Source organism: Balaenoptera musculus, chromosome 9, assembly GCF_009873245.2.
Source record: "Balaenoptera musculus isolate JJ_BM4_2016_0621 chromosome 9, mBalMus1.pri.v3, whole genome shotgun sequence".
In the NCBI taxonomy this organism is placed as follows: Eukaryota; Metazoa; Chordata; class Mammalia; order Artiodactyla; family Balaenopteridae; genus Balaenoptera; species Balaenoptera musculus.
The window spans coordinates 85,806,013-85,827,135 of record NC_045793.1 but is presented as its reverse complement, the minus strand read 5'-3'; the positions used below and the strand labels follow the sequence as shown (position 1 = coordinate 85,827,135).

The window sequence follows — 21,123 nt, the reverse complement described above, 5'->3', positions numbered from 1 at the left end:
AGGGCAACCTAAGAAGACCATTAGCTGAGCTGTCAGAAAATATCACAAAAAACCAAAAAGTTAAAATCTTTAAAATTATGAATTAGGTTCTTCCCACACACCATCAAATCAAAAGTATTAATGATTTCCCTGGTCCCTACCACTGAATGATGTATTGATTGATTTTATTTATACCACAATAACTGAATTTTTCAGAGGCTGTGTGACATCATAGCTTTCATGAGCTGGCTTGCCTAAAAACAATTCACTGATTAAAACATTTACTGAATATACCATTCAGACATCTAGCATTTAATGCCTCATGGGTTGAGTTACAGTTTTATATGTTTTATTTAATCCTTTAAATAAGGGCTTGATTAGAGTCTGATCTGAAGTTAAATCCCATTAGTTATGTAACCCACTCTTTAACCTCTTTGAGCCTCACTTTCTTTTTTAGTAAACTGTGGGTAACAGTAACCATCCTACGAAGTCACTGTGAGGATTAAGTGAGATAACTTGAAGTAAAGAGTTTAGCACATTACATCTATCACAAAGAAATGCTCAATATATGTTCATTTTCGTTTCATTTAGGGCCAGCTTCATGGGGTTGTATGTGACGTGTGCAGTCGCACAGGGCTTTGACACTCAGAAAGGCACCCTGCTTGGTTTCATGCTCTGCTGTTGCTGTCTTGAATTTCTTATAATTTTTGAAAGAAGAATCCCATGTTTTCATTTTTCACTGGAAATTATGTAGCTGGTCCTGGCTTCACCCAAATAAATTTTAAGCCCTTTGACGTATGAGATGCCATAGATGACTTTATACCTATGATACGTTCTTCAAAGCTTAGCCCAGTTTCCTGCATGTGGAAGGTGACAATTTATTGAAAATAATAGTAGTGGTTTATTTAAGGCAGTCAATATAGAATTCCACTGGTAGATACAGAAGACCTGCCTGGGAACCACATGTAATTATTTCATGCCTTAGCATCCAAATGGCTTTAATTACCAGCAAAAAAAGTTAAATGAAGGTAATGTTATGAACTCTGTTTCAATCACAGTATTTATGCATATCTTAAAAAATACAATGATTTTAATAAAAAGCGTACCTTCAAGAAGCCAAGACTCTTTACAAAGTTCACCTTTAAGGTGTACATTCCCATAAATTCAAGAAGCACTATTGTGGCCTTTTGGGGTGTGCTGGCTGCGATGTACAAAGGGATGCTTTCATTGTCTACCAGATGCTGTGCTCTAATAAACCAGCAAGACTTAAAGAGGCCTAGTCTCTGGCAGCCCTACTGGTAATCATTTTGCCAGGAATGTCCAATTATCAATCCCTGATAAGTTATCCTGGCTCCCACTGCCTTCTGCATGGGGGGAGGACACAAGACCCATGGCAACAATAATGCAGAGTGAGGACATAAAAGGTATGCTGGGAATATACATTGATCAGGGTATTGAAGCCCCAGAGAGAGTTTGGGGTAGGTAATTTTGCATATCTGGTATGATATACATATCCTTATAGCAGAATCAGAGCTGCGTTTTTGGATGCTGGCATATATTATAGGTCAAGAATGTGATTTTTCATTGTACTTTACCAGGGCCTCAGAATTTTGACAGAAGAAATCCACTTAAAATGAAAAAATCAACATGGATGCTATCCCTATTAGAGTATTGCTCTTCAAAGTGGGTAAATTTAGTTGGTCAGAGAGCAGGGCTAATGGTACTCAAGGATGACCAATTCAATGCGCCAGAGGCTCTTTATACTATCCTGAGGCTATAAATGACAACACCTCAAACCAGCTATCTCATATAAACTTTAAGTGAGACATCAAGGGCACTTTACAGAGAGCATGGGCCAGTGTTAGAACCAGCACCCGTATATGACAGCTCAGAGGGCATCTGTGCATCTGTTATTCCAAGGGATCTGATAATTGCACATATTTTGTATAAAATATATTTACATCTTTCTATGCATACAAATGTATGCATAGTTTTAAATTTTAATTTCCCACAACAAATTTTTTTAAACCACGTACCTTTCTTCTCCTAAATGTGGATTAAAATTGAATTAAATCAGCATTCTTTACCATCTGCTGGGTGTAAATCACTACTTGTTCTAGGAAAAGAAGCTAGTTCTAAGTCCAGCACATAAAACCTTTACCAAAACACACTGCAGCTCTTTGGCATCATGGCTCAAGGACAGACTGTGCCTGCTGATCCTCTACCAAATGATTTGACTACAGTTGATTGATTACGTTTAAGGGTAACAAACCAATCTACAGCTATAACAGCAAAAATGCAATTGCCTAAAATCTAATAAGGCAGCTTCTCCTTAGATGTGAATATAAAGAAGCTGCAGACCATGTATTTGCATCAACAAACTGCCCAAAGCAATTCTGCAACATACCCTTGCACATCCCCTGCAGATGTATTTTCTCCGCCTTAGAATGTGAGCAAGCTGATTTACATATTAATGAGAAACAACTGAAACGAAGCAATTAGGCAGGTGAGGATCCAGTCAGGGGGACAAATATTTTAAAAATTGTTAAGTGGAGATCCAGAACAATATAAAGATAAATTCAGTTTGTATTCCTCTTTTTTAAGCTGGGCTGCATTAATGAGAAATTAATTGATTCTTGACAACTTTAATGAGTTTTTATTAACTGCATAATTGGGAAGAAAAATCCATAGATGTAATAAGCATCGTAATTTATTAGGGGCAATGTGATTGACTGGCTGAGTCATGAGAAGTCCCCACAATGTGCTATTTCCATCTCCCCGCAAATATCTAGGTGAGAATAAACCTCTCTGGTTCGTGTTTCCTCTATTTTTTTGCCTGCTTGGGTAAGAGGAACATATTGTCTACAGGCAACATTGGCAGTAGAATGAGCACTGGGTGGATGACTCCAGCCCCATTTTATCAAGAACTTTCTGTGTGACTTTTATAATTATGTAAATTTTTCAGTAATTATTTGTCACTTATTTCCCCTTGGCTTTCATTTTCTCATTTGGAAAATGATGAAGATTAACTCTAAATTCCCTTTGAACTCTAAATTATATGTTTCTAAAGGTAAATTACATGGTGACTCGTATTTCAAGAACCCAATCAGTAGTCTCCATCCTGTCATCTAATCCAAAATAAAGTCTCTTTTCAGCAAAGTAGACACTAGCCAAGTTTTTGCTAAATAACCAACTGGAGTTTTCTAACATCCTTCTCATTCAGTCTAGCTGCTCGTTTAGGAACCACATTCTCAAAATATGGTTCCTAAACCAGCAGCTTCAAGTTTACCAGAGAACTTTCTAGAAATGTAATTTCTTGGCCCCATTTGACATACTAAATCAGAAACTCTGGGAGTGAGGCCCAGCAACTGATGTTTTACTTTCCTGACGATTCTATAATACTAAAGTTTGAGATCCACTGATATACATAAATATACCCACCAATATACATAAATATATTTAATTCATTTAGAAAAAGAAAATGCTTTGTGAATGGCTATATCAGAGTAGGTGGCCATTATCCGTGAACAGAGACTAATCAATTGATCCTATATGGGTCTTTGTTCAGACACACACCCTTCTCTCCTCAACCACCAAACCCTGTCTTGTTCCTTCTTTCATTTCTGAATTATAATTACTGCTTAATCAATTGGACTTACCCAAGAAAATGTAACTAACATTTGTAGAGCACTTTAGAATTTCAAATCACTTTTCATAGGTAGTCTTTCTGGATTATCACCTTCACTTTATGGATAATGGAGTCTCGAGGAGGTTAAGTGACTTTATAACGTTACATGGCCAGTAAATGCAAAAACTGCCATATGAACTCATTACTGAAACACAGGACCTTCAGTTTTCAACCAAATTTCCAACCAAACTGTAGGAAAAAAACCCAAAGAGTTGCTAGACAATTAAAAAAAAAAAAGTATCCTTAACTCAGGAAAAAAGAAATTGGGCCTAGAATTAATAGTATTCCTGAGAGGAAATTAATCATATTCTTTATGTTCCTGTACAAAAACTCTTTTATTTGTAAAACTTATGTCTAAATTTATAAAGATGGTTGATGGTAACACAATTCATAAGAAACTCATTTCACTCATAAGTCATCATACAAATGCAAATTTTCACAAAATCTCCAAGAAATCAGTTTAAGATTAAAAAAACCAATTGATGAAAGATGATAAGCATTTAAACATGTAAATAAAGAAAATATAAAGTACAAATAAATCCACTGGCTTATTTTAGAAAATATTCTAAATTCAAATGTCCAAAATGAGACAAAATATGTGGGATAAAGTTCACACATTAGACTTTGTAATAATGAAGAACTCAAAATAGGACTTGTATTAACTATAGCTTTTTTTTCCAAAACATTTATGTACAGTCTTAGAAAAAGAAAAGTGGTTTTACTCAGTGCAGAAGACAGCAGTGCTATAAATTAACTCCAAGGCCCACATCTCGTGATTCACTTGTTTATCAGTTCTAGGAAATGTATGTTGGCAATTTAGATGAAAGGTGAAGGTAAAGACTGCAAGCGCCTGCTTTTCAACTCAAAGCATTATTTGTACTAAAGATCTTCATATTCCAAAGACAGAGAGTATGGTCAACTCTATTCACTTGGTTTCATTAGCAGAAAGAGCAGTGTAGGAATCTCTGTATTACTGTGTAAAGGCTAATAGTTTTGTTGAAAAAGAAAGCTATTCTAATTAAATAAATTATTTCATTTGAATTAAATAAAATAAAAAGGTTTATAACCTTTTTAAAATACTTATGCATAATGAATTATGAGTAAACATACCAAACTATATAAATATTTGGCATTTGAAAGATTTTTCAGTCAACTGTCCTATGCTTTAAACAAAAGAAAAAAAAAAAAAAAAGAATGATTCCTTTCAACTAAGATTGTTAGGCTTCAATAAGAACTACTTCTCAAAATAAAGTTTAGAATAAAATTACTTGTCAATCTATATGACAGATAAAGTTAATTTAGAAGCTCATTCTCCCTCAGCGAATAGACTTAAGAAGGACACCATTTATTTATTGCATTTCTGTGAGCACATCTACCTCTATTATGTTTCAGAATCTATTTCTCTTTCTATGTAAATACATTTCCAGCACCTGGTGTACTTGGAACTATCTTTAGGCTTCATGTCGTTGTTCCATCTAGATTTTACAGCACTTGTCCTCAAAACTTGTCAGAGTAATATAAAATATTCAAGGAATATATACAGTGAGGTTAACATAAAAAAAATCAATCTGTTCAGTTAAATAGGTAAAACTTCTGTTTAAAAATACCTTATGATTTAAATCTATGGAAAATGATTCAGTAAACCCATTTTCTGAATGGGAAAAATATTTATAAATGTTGTGTTTTATATCATAAATGACATATCTGTGTATCTGCCAATCTATTACTTGGCTTTTACCAATTAGAGCATAGTGATCTTCATTTTGGTATAACAAGCTATATTTTCAAAGATGTTTATCATATCTTTGGTGTCATTTCCACTGACTATGATAAAAAATAGAAAAGGTAATGAATAATAATTAACAAAAATAGCCAGCTTACTTAGTGGTTTTGTTTCAAATATCCATCTCTAAGTTAGAAGAACCCAGAATATTTGCTCAAAGACCCACATTTTATAAATGGCAGTTGAGTTTCCAGATCAGTTGACCAAATACTATTTAATTCACAATATAACTGAACCAAAACACTCACAATACAGCTCCAATACATTTGACTGGCAGTGTCATACTTTAGAATTTTTAAGTTCAACTTACTTAAACATATTTATATAATTTCTTGTACAAAGCACTCTTCTAAAGGAAAAAAAAAATCACCCTTTATAACATATCAAGGATATGTGTGCTCTGTTACCCAATTTTAAGGGTCAGAAATTTGCTTATCTCCCTGAAAGTCTGGAGGACCTCAGACTTGATTCTTCCTACATGTGTAAGTAACACTTCCATCTGTGGCATGGTGGCCACTGTTCCTAGAAGCTTGTCCCTCCCTCCCTCCCTGGAGCCTTCAGGGTCAAACAGGGTCAGAGACAGTGGTTTACTGGAGGTAGCTCACACCAGCTTGTGAGAGCCAACCTTTAAACCTTCAGGAATTTTGAGAGCTAGTGTCAAACACAGCCATTATTAGAAATTAAATAATATAAATTAAATCAAATAAATCAAATTATATTAAAGAAGATAAATGTTCAAATTCATCACTTCCTGTTTACTACATTTTACTCTTATTTATACTCTTGAGGATATTTAAGTCTATTGCATTTGTATGGCAGAAATACTACCTAATGGTATGTTATTTCACATCTCTTTCCCACTCTGCATTCACTGATGACACATTAGTAGCTTAAATTTGGATGTAGTGGGAGTATTTATACCATGGGAATTGGTAAACACTACAAATTAGGGTTGTTTATTCTGGAGAGCTGACTTCTCCAGGCAACCTCTGTATTCTATTCTCAACTAGAGTGACGCTTACCCAAAAGAAAGAGATTTTACATTTAAAATAAAAAAGAAAACATTTCCCCATGACATGTACATGACACTTCTCAAAATTTTCACATACATGAAATTGGGACAAAATGGACACCAAGAAATGTATTTTTTAAAATGTCACAAGAATTGTAGTTAATAAGGTGTTATGCAGGAGAGTGTTGAGGAAGAGAGGGTTGATTATATGTACTTAAATTGATAAAATTATTTCCTCTTCTTTGTACTCTTTGAATAATGGCCAAGCAATTGGTCCCCGGACATAGAATCCCATACCTGAAGTGACAGAAGGAATAGATATAGTAGTTAAGAGGAATGCATCTGAGTCAGGTTCTAAGGTAGTCAAATCCTACCTTGCACAATGACATTTGAAAAATCATTTTACACCAAAAACTGGAAGGAAGGGCAAAACAAGATATCAGAAAATGAACAGGTACACAGGTAGACAGTTTTGATGTTCCCAGAATTTTGCATATAAAAATAACTTTGCTTAGTATTTTTTGATGATGATGTTCGAAGGACCTTTAATAAATGATCTCCCATATGACCATTAATAAACAAATTTATGGGCTTCCCTGGTGGCGCAGTGGTTGAGAATCTGCCTGCTAATGCAGGGGACACGGGTTCGAGCCCTGGTCTGGGAAGATCCCACATGCCACGGAGCAGCTGGGCCCGTGAGCCACAGCTACTGAGCCTGCGCGTCTGGAGCCTGTGCCCCGCGACGGGAGGGGCCGCGATAGTGAGAGGCCCGCGCACCGCGATGAAGAGCGGTCCCCGCACCGCGATGAAGAGTGGCCCCCACTTGCCTCAACTAGAGAAAGCCCTCGCATGAACCGAAGACCCAACACAGCCAAAAATAAAATAAAAATAAATAAATAAAGTAGCTATCATAAACAAATTTATTCTCAAATTGCTCATCAAATGTATAATTCTTAATAAAAATATGTAGACTTGTCTGCTGTAAATCCTCATTTTTGATTTATACATCTCAAAGTTAAAATACTCCTGAATTAAGAACATATTTTGGGCTGGGGAGAGGCAGGAAGATGACGCTGGGAAGTACACAAGTACTACTCACAGTATTGGTAATTTTCTAGTTATTTAAGTAGGTTATGGGTTCACTGCTACTTTTAAATTATGCTCAATAACTTATATTTACTATATACATGATTTTGTATATATCAAACATCACATAATAAAAATGTTTGAAAAGAAAAAAAAATCTACCTTGCATAACAGTCAGCTGGTATTTAGCATTTATAGATCTCAATTTCCTAATCTACTAAGTAGTCAAAGTCAGAGTGCCTTCCTCATAAAACTTTTGTGTGTTTTCAATGATATAATGTATGTAAAGAAGAAGCTCTGAACGCTGACTGAACATCAGAATCACTTGGGAGCACTGAAAAAATACTGATTCTCGGAGTCACAATCCTAGAGATCTTAATTTAATGATCTGGGGAGGAGCTGGGCATTACTGTTTTCAACCATCCCCCCAGTTGACTCTTACCACGCAGTCTGTGTTGAGAACTACTGTTACCCATCATTATTAGTGCTTCAGTCCATCATTCCATGAGGTTGTCTACAATTACCAAAGGACAAAGGTTTTGAGACATACAGGAGGAAATGTGTTTATAAATTTGTTCATTTGCCAAAGTAGCTCAGAAATTACGTTTCTTTACTGTTATCACTCAACCCTTCAATGAAAGTAGAGCCACAATTTAAAAATTTTACTGCACATGAGAGGGCCTTCTAAAAGTTGTTGTATTCTGAGTTCCATTTCCCAAAGTAAAAGAGGCCAAAATCATTTCTCAGCTAATTTTAGTGAATTTCTTTGCTCTTATGTTACTTTGTGCACCTAATTTACTGAAATTCTTGAATTAATCTCTATTTTCACCAGGTTCCATTGTAGTCACTCAAGTCCAAATCACCGCCATGTCTAAATGAGACCACCACAAGTACTCCCTGTCTGGCCTTCTTGCTGCCACTCATGTCCAACCTCCAGGGCACACTTCTTGTGCCTGACAGTGATCTTGTAAAAAATACACAGCATTTCTTCTCATTCCTCTGCTCAAACCCCCCCTTTGATATGTTCCTATCACCTTTAGATACAAATCCAGAGTTCTTCCCTACAAGGCCTTTTTGAGCAGGTCCCTGCCTTTCTCTCTGACCTAATTCATATGCTTCTTCCCATCCCTCACTCCACTCCAGCCTCTCTGATCCCTTTGCTGTTCCTTGAATACATCAAACAAGCTCTCTGTTTAGGTCCTTCACACTTGAAGGACAACTGTTGTCACTTTTCATCCATTTATCGAACTTTATTTTCCTTTAAGGTACATTAATTATATTACATACTTTATTTTTATTGTACCTTTTCTCCATAGAATTTGAGCTGTACGAGAGGATGAACTTTGTCTCTTTTGTTTGTCACTGTATCGTTGTCATACAAATATGGACAGATACAGAGCAGAAATTCAATAAATACTTGTTGGATGGATAAATAACTATGTAGTCAGGATGAGTTGTCTTCAAGTCCTGTGAGTCCCAGAAAATTCTAGAATTCTTTTGGTTCATTTATTAAAACAGCAAGACCAATGAGCTTCACAACAGATGGGAAACCTAAGTCCAAGTAGCCATCTTGCTAATTCTGACCTCTGTCACAAGATGCATTAGGCAGGAGTGTGCATAGACCAGCTAATATTCAGCAGCAATATAGGAAACACACCTCAAACCCTAGTCCTTCCACCATTAGTATTTTCATGAAATCTGAAGGAGAGCACCTTATAATATCCATAATCCAAGGACCATGGATTAAATCAATTTTAATTCTTGTTCTGTTACTGATTTGAAAGAAAACGTCATCTTATATTTTCTATGTGATTTGAACAATTCAGGTCAATGGAGCGCATAATCTAGTTTGACAATTTTATTCCTAATAAGTTTACTGTTTGTAAATCAAACAACATTATAGGGGGTCAATACATTAACTGTAGCAAATAACACATGTGTGAGTGAATATTTTCAAAAGAAAAACAAATGTACTTTTTATCTCCGTGGTACTGATGACATCTGCTGAGAAGTTTACAAATAGATGCCCCCAATGTTATTATTATCATTATCTCATCATTGTTAAAAAGACAATGATGAAAGTGATGTTTCTTCCCTGGAAGTGGAAGGACAAAATAACCTGCTAGAAACGTTCAAGCAAGTGCTTTGGTTAATTTGGTATACAATGATACCAGAGAAGGTTAGAATATTGCATGAATTCACCAATTTTATTTTGTGTCATATAGACACAGCCAGGCTCAAATGAAATGTGCTTTTATTGAAGTAAGAGCGCTCTTATTCACAATACAGGAAATTAAATGATCAGTTCTTGTCAAACAAAAAGTAAGTTGTTTTAAGGAAAAAGAATTCTTCTGACAGTCAAATGTTATTCTTTCAGGGAACAAGCAATTCTTTGACAGAAAAATATGTTATTGCCAGAGGATATGTACTCCTGTGTTATATTTTGCTAGTTTTCTATTTTCTCAGTACATAAGGAACAGATGGAAATAAGGCTGATCCAACGAAAAAATTTCTTTTACATTCCAGCAATAAGGAAATCTAAATTTCAATGAAATAATCTAACCAAATTTTCACATATATGTGCATATAGTTTGGAAACCTTATAGGAAGTGTAAAACCAAGGAGAAATCATGGGAATTATTAAAGTGATATTTGCCTTTTCATTTCCTTTCAGACTACTTTATAGTTGTATTTGTATTCCTCTCTAAATTCTCATTTTCCCTAAATATGAATGCGAAAGTCATACTACTTCCTCCAAAATGATGTTTAGCTTTCCTAGAGTTTTTTTTATACTCTGAATAAATTATAGTCACTTGGGCTGGGACTAATCATATCATTTTTAAAAAAGGAATATGGGGGCTTCCCTGGTGGCGCAGTGGTTGAGAAGCTGCCTGCCAATGCAGGGACACGGGTTCGAGCCCCGGTCTGGGAAGATCCCATATGCCGCGGAGCAACTAGGCCCGTGAGCCACAATTACTGAGCCTGCGCGTCTGGAGCCTGTGCTCCGCAACAAGAGAGGCCGCGATAATGAGAGGCCCGCGCACCGCGATGAAGAGTGGTCCCCACTTGCCGCAACTAGAGAAAGCCCTCGCACAGAAACGAAGACCCAACACACCCATAAATAATAAATAAATAAATTTTTTTAAAAAAGTAGAGGAATTTAAACAAAAACTCCTAAAGAAACTCAACATTAAAAAAAACAAACAAAAAAAAGGAATATGAACACTCTCAGATCGCTGGCTAATGAAGTAACCTTTTCCAATGCACTATATGGCTATGTTTACCTCATGCCACTAAATCATTCAGATTTTAAAACATAATCATCTTACAATAAAATTATTTGCTGTCAAAATGAACCATGGTACCAATTAATAGTATGTCAGTATAAGCAAATAATGTGGATCAACATTGAGGGCAATTAATTTGACTCCAATCAAATATTTAACTTATCTTGGTTCATACTCAGAGTGTCAAGCTTATGGCTATCAAATACAGTAAAAGCCATTCACATGAGTAGAACTCTTTCAGATGCCAGTATTATTCAACCCTTGAGAACACAAGGAACTATACAAAAAACAAAACAACACAAAAAAACTATGGCAGATCTCACACAAAGAAGACCAACAGAAGTCTTTAGTGGGTTGCTTGTGTGAAGTATACAAGCTTTCCTTTTACTCCAAAGGAATATATTCTTTAATTAAATAATATATTAATGATATTAAAGACAGTATCTCAGTTGGACCCTCCTGGCTGTTCTCCTAAGGCAACCAGCAGAAATAAACCCTAGGATCCGTGAAAAGCTAAACATTCAGGGAAAGAGCACAGAAAAGATGTTGGAGATAATACGTGACACACTTAAACACCTTAGAGACTGGATCCTGGAGAAGACCTGTGTCCTGGCACACAGCTTCCCCAGCTTAACTGCCCTTTCGCCAGATCTCCCAAATTCCCATGGTCACTCCATTGCTAGCTGACCTGAGGGGAAGTGAGACAAGAGGGGAAGTGACAGAGGAAAGAGACTGCAGTCTTAACAGATTGCAGTTAAAATATCTTTTGCAAATCTTATAAAAACATGGACATAGGGGCTTCCCTGGTGGTGCAGTGGTTTAGAATCTGCCTGCCAATGCAGGGGTCGTGGGTTTGAGCCCTGGTCCAGGAATCCCACATGCCGCAGAGCAACTAAGCCCGTGCACCACAACTACTGAGCCTGCACTCTAGAGCCCGCAAGCCACAACTACTGAAGCCCACGTGCCACAACTACTGAAGCCTGTGTGCCTAGAGCCCCAGCACTGCAACAAGAGAGGCCACTGCAATGAGAAGCCCACGCACCGCAATGAAGAGTAGCCCCCACTCGCCACAACTAGAGAAAGCCCGCGTGCAGCAACGAAGACCCAACGCAGCCAAAAATAAATAAATAAATAAATAAATAAATTTATAACAAAAAAAAGAGTGGACATATGAATACATTGCTAGGCCCTCTTACCCAGGGCCCATGCAAGCAAGGGTCCCTGAATTTTAAACTACAGTAACTAGTGATACATCTGCCACAGTCAGTAAAACATAGTGGTAGTATAATCATACAAAACAATGGAGGAGAAAGTGACGTTAAGGTCATAGCTTTCATTCTTTGTCTTATTTCTAAGATTTTGGTGCCGTATCTTTAAAATCCCACTGACAGATGTTTTGATCAAAAACTGTTTTTGCTGTTTCTCAATATATTATACCAAAGGCAAAAAGTAGGTGCGTGTGTGTGTGTGTGTGAATGGACACAGGAAATTATGCAGTAATTAGCTCTGAATAAATTGTGAAACTGGTTAAACAAATTGAGATATTTAAGACAAATTATTACATGTTTAAAGATATATAAGTATCCTCTTCTTTATCAGAGTTGCCCAGTGAAGTCTACCTATTAGTCACTCATACTCATTAACCAATAAGGCATTTGATTATGGAAGCTGAGAGTTGGGGATAAGGGAATCTGTTACAAAAAAGATAGCTGAATTAACATGGATAAATTCTGAAGTTTCAAATATATTAAGTGGCACCAAATCATTGTCTGTAACCTTTTAAATTTCAAAACACTTGATGGCTGTGCAGATATATATCCTGTGTGATTTATAAATGTCATTCTTGTTTTCTCTTTAACTACATTTCTAGAACCCACTTCATTTTGAGTTTGTAATAAATGGAACAGCTGATTCAGAGAAGTATGGAAGTATTTATCCACCGGAATTAAGCCAGAAGCTGAATCTCTACTATGGTTTGTAGAGTTCTCGGGCAATGACAATAGCCATTATCTGACTCTATGCGTAGGAGAAAGATGAAGTCGATGTATGGAGCAATATGATTTTGCCAGACTAGTAAAAGATGTTAGAAGCTGTGGATTTCAGATGAAGAAGAAAGATGAGGGAAGTAAATTTGAGAAAATATGGAGCATAAAATTAGGCTAACACTTTAAAAATTCTACAAAAACAATGAATAATACCAGGGGACTCGAAGAATGGGAGAAAACATTTTTCTTTTTACCCAAGGGGAAGATATAATTAAATGTAAGCTCTGTGCCCTCTGACACTGTTATGAGATCATAAATTTTTTTAAAATTATTTATTTATTTATTTTTATTTTTGGCTGTGTTGGGTCTTCGTTTCTGTGCGAGGGCTTTCTCTAGTTGCGGCAAGCGGGGGCCGCTCTTCATCGCGGTGCGCAGGCCTCTCACTGTCGCGGCCTCTCTTGTTGCGGAGCACAGGCTCCAGACGCGCAGGCTCAGTAGTTGTGGCTCACGGGCTTAGTTGCTCCGCGGCATGTGGGATCTTCCCAGACAAGGGCTCGAACCCGTGTTCCCTTCATTGGCAGGCAGATTCTCAACCACTGCGCCACCAGGGAAGCCCCATGAGATCATAAATTTAAAAGTTAATATGTTTCTCTGTAGCTTGAGGTCAATGCTGTATTCACAGTATACTAAATAATACATTCTTGATAATCACTGTTCACAAAAGTTTCAGGAGAAAGAATGTACCACAGGAAGAAGGTCTTCAAAGTTTCCTTGTTTTTCTCTTACTTTTCAATTTGCTTATTTTCTTTCTGTGATTCTCTTCCTTCATTCACAGGTCAGATGGTAATGTTCGTCCAGATTTCATCTCTGCAGGTATCATCTTTGTTTTCTGCATACTCTTCTTTGTAACCCTCCACAATACATCATTTTACAAATGCTGAGGGATCCCACAGTCTTATCCTCAAGCTTACTGGCCCTGAGTTTCAAACTTTTCTCACTGTCTACTGCCTAAGTCCAGTTGAATATCCCCTAGGAACTACATGCTCAGCACTTATAAGATTACATTTACCCTCCCTCCAAGCTCTTTCCTCCTATTTTTTCTTATTTTCATTAATGACACCATGTCACCTAAGCTAAAAAAAACATGGAAGCTGTCCAGAATTCTCTCTGTCTCACTTCTCTCATCCAACCCTAAAAGTTAGAAACAATATAAAGCAGTGGTCAAGTGCTTAGTTCAAAGTGTGACCATGCCATTTACTAGCTGTATGAACTTATATAGATCACTTAGACTCTCTGTGCCTGTCTCACAAGGTGTTTAAGATGATTAACTGGATAATATACGTTCAATGCTCAGAGCATTGCCTGCTGCTTACTAAGTGCTCAATAATTTATTATTGCTCACATCCAGGCCTTCATAGATGCTGTTTCCTCCGCTTGGAATGCCCTTTCCAGGATTTTATCATAATTTAGATGTCAGGCTGATCATAGAGAGCAGAAGCATCTGGGATGCTGTCTTTACTGATAGATGGGCTTCCAGTTGGAACAAGTATCCTATGAATTATAAGTAATTAATCTCTTCTAATTTAAGGGACAGATGATTTGGACTGTTGATCTTCTGGCAAATCAGTGAAGAGGAAAGTGAATACAATTATTCCGACGTGAAAGGAATGGGTCACGTACTAAAACCAATATCAAACCCCTTGTTAGGGGGTTCTCTAGGACTTACATAATTTCTCTGAGTCCATCTCCGTAAAATAAGATACTTTAAGGAACAGAAAAGTGTGTCTTACTTAACTTCATATCTTCAATACCTGAGAGAGTTCCTTGCTTATAGGGGGCAAGTCCTTAATATTTAGAGGATTAAAAAGGAAGGAAATAAAGGAGGGGAAGGAAGATAGAAAAATAGAAGAAAAGGCATGAAAAATAATGCATACATATATAAGTAGAAAATATTTTTCTGACTGTAATTAGCTATAATGTATATGTATATGTATATTAGCTATTATATATATACATATATATATATATATTTTTTTAAGTAATGGCAGTAATTTCCATGCCTTGGGCCACATGGTGGGTGCGAGAAAAAAATTAGTCTGGGCTGTTATTGCTATGGTCAAGGTTCAGCAAAAGAGTCCAACCAAGCTTAATCACAAGCATTAATTGAAGAAATGAGTGCATGTGTTCAAGAAACCATTATTGCCGAAGGGAATGAACCAAAACACTGGGAGTAGAGAATGGATGGAATGAGAAAGGGAGAGGGAGGCAGTTGCTGAAGACCCAAAAAGCTCATGACACAGGGAAAAACCCTGCCAGCAATTGATCCAAAGAGAGGACAGAAGCCTATCTGCCCTCTTTAAATGGCTTGGGTCCCTTCATCCTAAAGAGTTTGCCCAGGTGAAAAGGGTTCCCTTGTTATCTTTGATCTGGTTCTTTATGCTAAATCATCCTTTCCTTGGGTGCGGGCTGGGTAGGAGCACAAGGATGTAACAGACAGTATAATGTTTTCTCAGTACCTGGTAGAGATTATTATCCTGGGGTATGCATGTTAACTTTTTCTTAGACCATATTATTGTGTCTCACATTTTCCCTAGTTTGCGTTGAAATCTGGATAGTGAGCCCTCTAGGATTCTGGGTTTTTCCTAACCATTTTTCTAAGCTTACTACTTTAAAGGGCAATATAGTTGCTAAAAATTTAGTCTCATTATTTTTCTAGCCAAATCTTACTGACATCTGTATACTAAATTTCAAGATTAGGATTTGACAGTAAATAAAGTTTGATTCCATTTTTCTCTTGGCTTACTGAAAGCCCAGAGAATCTAAGAATACTCATGTATTTGACTTTTATTTTTACAGGATTCAGAATTATCTATTTCAATTTAATAATTAGGTCTGTCTCTTTTAAATAGTAAGTTTACATATACATTTTTCAAGCAGAAAGATAAACAATGTCTGATAGACCAGAATGTTTCTGGAGGGAGAGAAGCGCTCTCTCAAAATTCTAAGTTAAAACAAAACAAGACACAAGCAAACAACTAAGCCAAGGAATATTTAACCATCTAAAACACTGAATAAATTCATTATACAAAGTGACAAGAGGAAAGATAAACTGGCTCTCACTGAGGGATGTAAAGAAGCTTTAAAGAGAAGAAGATATTTGAGCTAGATGAAAAAAGATAAATAAGAATTTGCTAAGCAAAGAGAAGAGGGAAAGGTATTCTAGGTAAAAGCAACATTTCAAAGACAGAAAATTGGTATAGTTGGGAAATTGGGTTTGAGAAGCATAGGGCCTATTGGTTGAGGGGCAGAAAGTGAAGCTGGCAATTATTTAAGGCCTCATGGGCCATACTTTAAACACCAGAATTACCATCAATTAATACGTGAGGGGCGGGGGAGGAGTCATTAGTATCTGTTAAGGAGGAGAATGATATAATTAGGTTGTTTTATGGAAATAAGACACCACAATCTCTGAAATAGGAAGTATACCAGCTTTTACATTCCTGCAGTTATGAAATTTTCTCTATTGTTGCTACTACTGACAGCAATTATGAATAGTTGGGTGATGAACTCTGGGGACCTTGTTGGCCATGCAGAGTCTTAGAGCTTTTTTCCTTTAAATTAAATCAACATGTCAGACTTCTGTTTTCTGATTTTGACATAAAATGACTGTGATTATATATTAAAATTAGAAGAATGGATATATGGTGCGAAACTAATTACAAATAATATTCAGGGGTAGATCAAATAATTTCATTTGTTTGACATAAATCACATTGGTGTTTGCTTGAAACCAAATCAATGAAGAAAATAAGCTGATACTGAAAGCACTAAGAACAACTATCAGATTCAAAGAAGCAATTTCATCATTGAATGTCGTGTGAACTTTGGCAATTAACTAAATATTTCTGGAATCAATTAACACATATTTATTAAGAACATAGTATATATCCAATTCTCTGCTTGAAATTCTATGTAGAAATCTATTATAGAGTGTTGCGTAGAGAGAAAACCAGAAAGAATGAGTTTCCTCCTAGACCCAGAAAGAGAACCCTCTATAAGTCTGTCTGTTAAACCTTGAGTTTAGGGCTCTGAAGAGCTGGAGACTTAGGGGATTATTTGCTGCATGGTAATTCTATCCCAGCACTTCCTTACCTAATATTCTAGTGATAGAATATATACAAGCCAACTTTCCAAGAGCAAAAGTGTTTTTTCTCCAACTTTAAACATATAATAAGTGGACTTGAATGGTAAAAGCAACTTTCCAAGGGTGTGTGAGTATAAGTTTGTATCATAAAAAGACCCAGTATTGGGAGTACTTTTAAAGAGTCTAATGCTATGAGTGAACAAAATAGCTGATTGAAGAAGAAATGGCCTGGAGAAGTCTGTATAAAAACGACTATGAATATAAACATGGGCTTTAAACTGAGGTTACTATCTCAATAAATCTCTCACAGGATTTGTGCTTCACATTTCAGGATTTTTCTCTGATCAAGGGCATTATCTCTTTTGTCAATTTCCTTTTTAAATCCTTTAAACTATATAATAAGAAAGTGTTCAACGAAAAAAATCTTCATTTTCTTGTTATCAATTGAAATAATGATTCTTATAAAGGTAGATGTGCTAATTAGGGAACTTTAAAAGATATGCTAATGTTATAAATGCTAGATCTCAAGCCTTTACATTCCCTTCTAAAAATCTGCTTCCAACCACTCCTCTTCTCCATCATTGCATACATATTTTCACACACATCTACTGAGAGCCACAGGAAATATATGTTGTATTTTATAATAGATTTTAAAATAGATGCAAATTAAAACTAAGTCAAATCTTAGAATCAGTCAAGTGGAAATGATCCCTCAATTCTTCACCTGGGGTCATTATACAATTAAAAAAACCTTAGGTATTAATATAAATGTAGAATGCCTTGCATAAAAGCAGGAAGGCAATAAATACCATTTGATTACAGCAAATGAGTAACATTTATAGGTAATTTGATTCTATGAAGTAATGGACATTTCATATCTCCTACAACCACTAATCAAACAGTCATATTTTCCCCTTTGATGGACATTTCATATCTCCTACAACCACTAATCAAACAGTCATATTTTCCCCTTTGATCTCACAGGAAAACATTTCAAGGTAGAAAAAACTCTGGTGTTTTTGTCTTGCCCAAATTAACTATTGCAAGACTCCAAGCACCTTATCAGTGTGATATTCTAACTTTCTAACCTGAGAAAACAGTGCTGGTCATTTTGGTAAATGTTTATATTTACCCTTCACATATTTTCTAATTCTTTGCATTTGAAATACTCGCCTAGAACCAGTTAAATATAATTTGATAAAATGTCTCTAAGTCCTCAGGGAAAAATTCCATTTTTTTTGAAATAACATTGGTTTATAACATTATAAGTTTCATGCATACATTATAATTAGGCTTTGTGTACACTACAGAGTGCTCAGCACCAAAAGTTTAGTTTCCATTCATCACCATAAAATTGATCCCCTTCACCCATTTTGCCCTCCCTCTACTCCTCTTCCTTTCTGGTAACACCAATCTTTTCTCCATATCTATATGTTTGTTTTTGTTTTGTGGTTTTTTTTTTAATAGTCCATATATGAGTATCTTTCTCTATCTGACATTTCACTTAGCATAATATACTCAAGGTTCATCCATGTTGTTACAAATGGCAAGATTTTATCTTTTTTATGGCTGAGTACTATTCCATTGTATATATATATACCACATCTATTCATCTGTCCGTGGACACTTAGGTTGTTTCCATATCTCAGCTATTGTAAATAATGCTGCAATGTACATGGGTGTGGATATATGTTTTTGAATTAGTGTTTTTATTCTTCAAATAAATACCTGGAAGTAGAATAGCTGTATCATATGGTAGTTCTATTCTTAACAAAAAAGTTCTGTTCTTGAGCAAAGTAAAACCTTGACTGAGATGCCTGACTAGGAAAAAAAACAGTATTTTCATTTAACATGTTCAATATTTTAGAATTTGTCTTGGATTCATTTCTCTTGCTATATACAACCATTTTCATTATTGACAAATAACCTTGAAGAATTGATAAAATCTGTGGCCTATGTTTTAATAAGTTGCCTTGTAAACCCCCTTTCCAAAGTAAATAAACCCCCTCCTCAGTTTGTAATAACTGACTTCCCTTTTCTCAGCTTTTGCTCTCCTTAGCAGTTTCTGTTTACTTTTAAAATTATGTTATAGCACCTGAATCAGACTTTCCCTAACACGATTGCTGCAAGCTCAGAATATCCCTGATAAGTGAGATACAATGGAATAAATGCTAGATTTCTAGAAAATTCTCTGCCATTGGGGATGAGTTTATGTTCAGTGAAAGACAGTTAGTAAATATAAAAATTAGAAAGTCACAAATAGGATGAGTAACTAATTGTATTTAAATTTTAAATTGTAAAAAATTGTTTTTAATTTAAAAAATGAATCTAGATTGTCTTTTATAGTGAATTATCATACTGTTTTTTAAAAAACTCCCAGTGATTTTTTTTAAACTGCAAGTTTATCACTTTTGTATATTTCAGCAAACATTAAATGACATGTTTACTATATTCCAGGGACTATACAATTGCTAGGAGCTGTCATAGACCCTATACAGTTTAGGAGACAAGGCAAACATGAAAACCCAGGAGTTACTATATTCTGTGACCAATGGCATAACATATATGTGTACAAGTCATAGTGTGATGTTAAGGAGGAAGCAGTCAACTTCACTGGGTCGGGTGAGGGTTTGGCAAAGATTTCCAGGAAGCGATGTGGTTAATCTGAATTTCAAAGAAAAGAGATGCATTTTTCTGGGCAGATCAAGAGAAAGAGAATATCTGAAGTAGAGGGAACGGCTTGTTTGGAAGTGTGGAGGCACAAAACAATGTGCCCAGTTGGGTGGACTGTATAGTGTTCAGGCCTGGGTTAGATGGTGGAAAGCCTCCTCCTCTGGGACATTATCCAGAAGGCAATGAGGAGTTCCTCTTAGAACAGGGAGTCCTTTCTTATTCTATTTTGTCTGTCTAAAAACTGCCTGTTTATTCTTACCACTTTTGTATTTAATGTCAGTGTAGGTTGATTTGACCTAATGTGAAGTTCCATAATGCTTATTAACATTTAATTACTGGTAATAATTTTATTTGTGCTTCTATCCATACTAGGTGGATGTAAATATTTTATAAGTAGACAAAGGATTTTTTTTTTTTAAAAAGGAATGGAAAGTGATAAAATGCAATATGATTTACTCTATTTTTTTTTCTATTTTTAAAAAAAGCTTTACTGAGGTTTAATTGATAAACAAAGAATTACACATATTTAATGTATACAATTTGATGAGTTTGGACATATGCACACACCCATGATACCATCCCCACAATCAAGGTAACAGAGGTACCCCAAATGTCCCAGAGTTTCCTTGTGTCCCTTTGTTTTGTTTTGTTTTGTTTTGTTTTGTTTTGTTTTGTTTTGTGGTAAGAACACTTAACATGAGATCTGTCTTGTTAACAAATCTTGAAATTCACTACACCTTATTGCTAACTATAGGTACTATGTTGTACAGAGGATCTCTAAAACCTATTTGTCTTGCATAACTGAAACTTTATATCCAGTCTATATCTTAAACTTCCCAGATCAGTATCACCCGGGGCACTTACACTTACAGATTCCATGGCCCAGCACCCCCCAGACCTACTGAACCAGAATCTTCATGGGAGGAGCCTGGAACCTGTGTACTCAAGGTGACGAATGCCTGGAAAAGCTGGAGAAATACCACTTTCGGGGAGTATATTCCTTCAAAGGAAACCTAGTAAGCAAACTGCTCATGAAGGCTCAGTAGTTATGGTTAATTGATGATTTACTTGTTTATTCCTTCAAAAGGACTGTAAACTTCTTAAGGGCAGAGGATATATGACTAATAGAGTCTCAGCTTTTAACATGGATAAATATTCAATAAACATTTGTTAGTGAATAAATGACATTTCAGCCATTCACACATTCTTTAAAATGGCTCCTCTTTGTGTGTATTACTAGATATTCAACTATGAAGCACAATGGTAATCTAGTGAGTTAACACTGAAGAATGCCAAATAATTAGGCTTTTATCAGAGTATAAACAATTTACTTTAAATTACTAGTAAAGTGAACAAAATACATTTTTCATATCACCTATGTGTTTGTCAAATAACATAAAATATAATGTGTTCGTATGAAATAATTTGATCTGCCTTTCATGCCCTGGAGTAACTAAAAATAGTTTTGCATTTCACATATATTGCA

General features: G+C 35.8%; 1 protein-coding gene across 9 annotated transcripts in view; it reads right to left on the bottom strand.

The window, feature by feature from the left end:
• MAGI2 (membrane associated guanylate kinase, WW and PDZ domain containing 2) overlaps positions 1 to 21,123 on the bottom strand; it is a 1,338,650-nt gene that overhangs the window by 868,754 nt on the left and 448,773 nt on the right. The gene's annotated exons all lie outside the window — the stretch shown is intronic.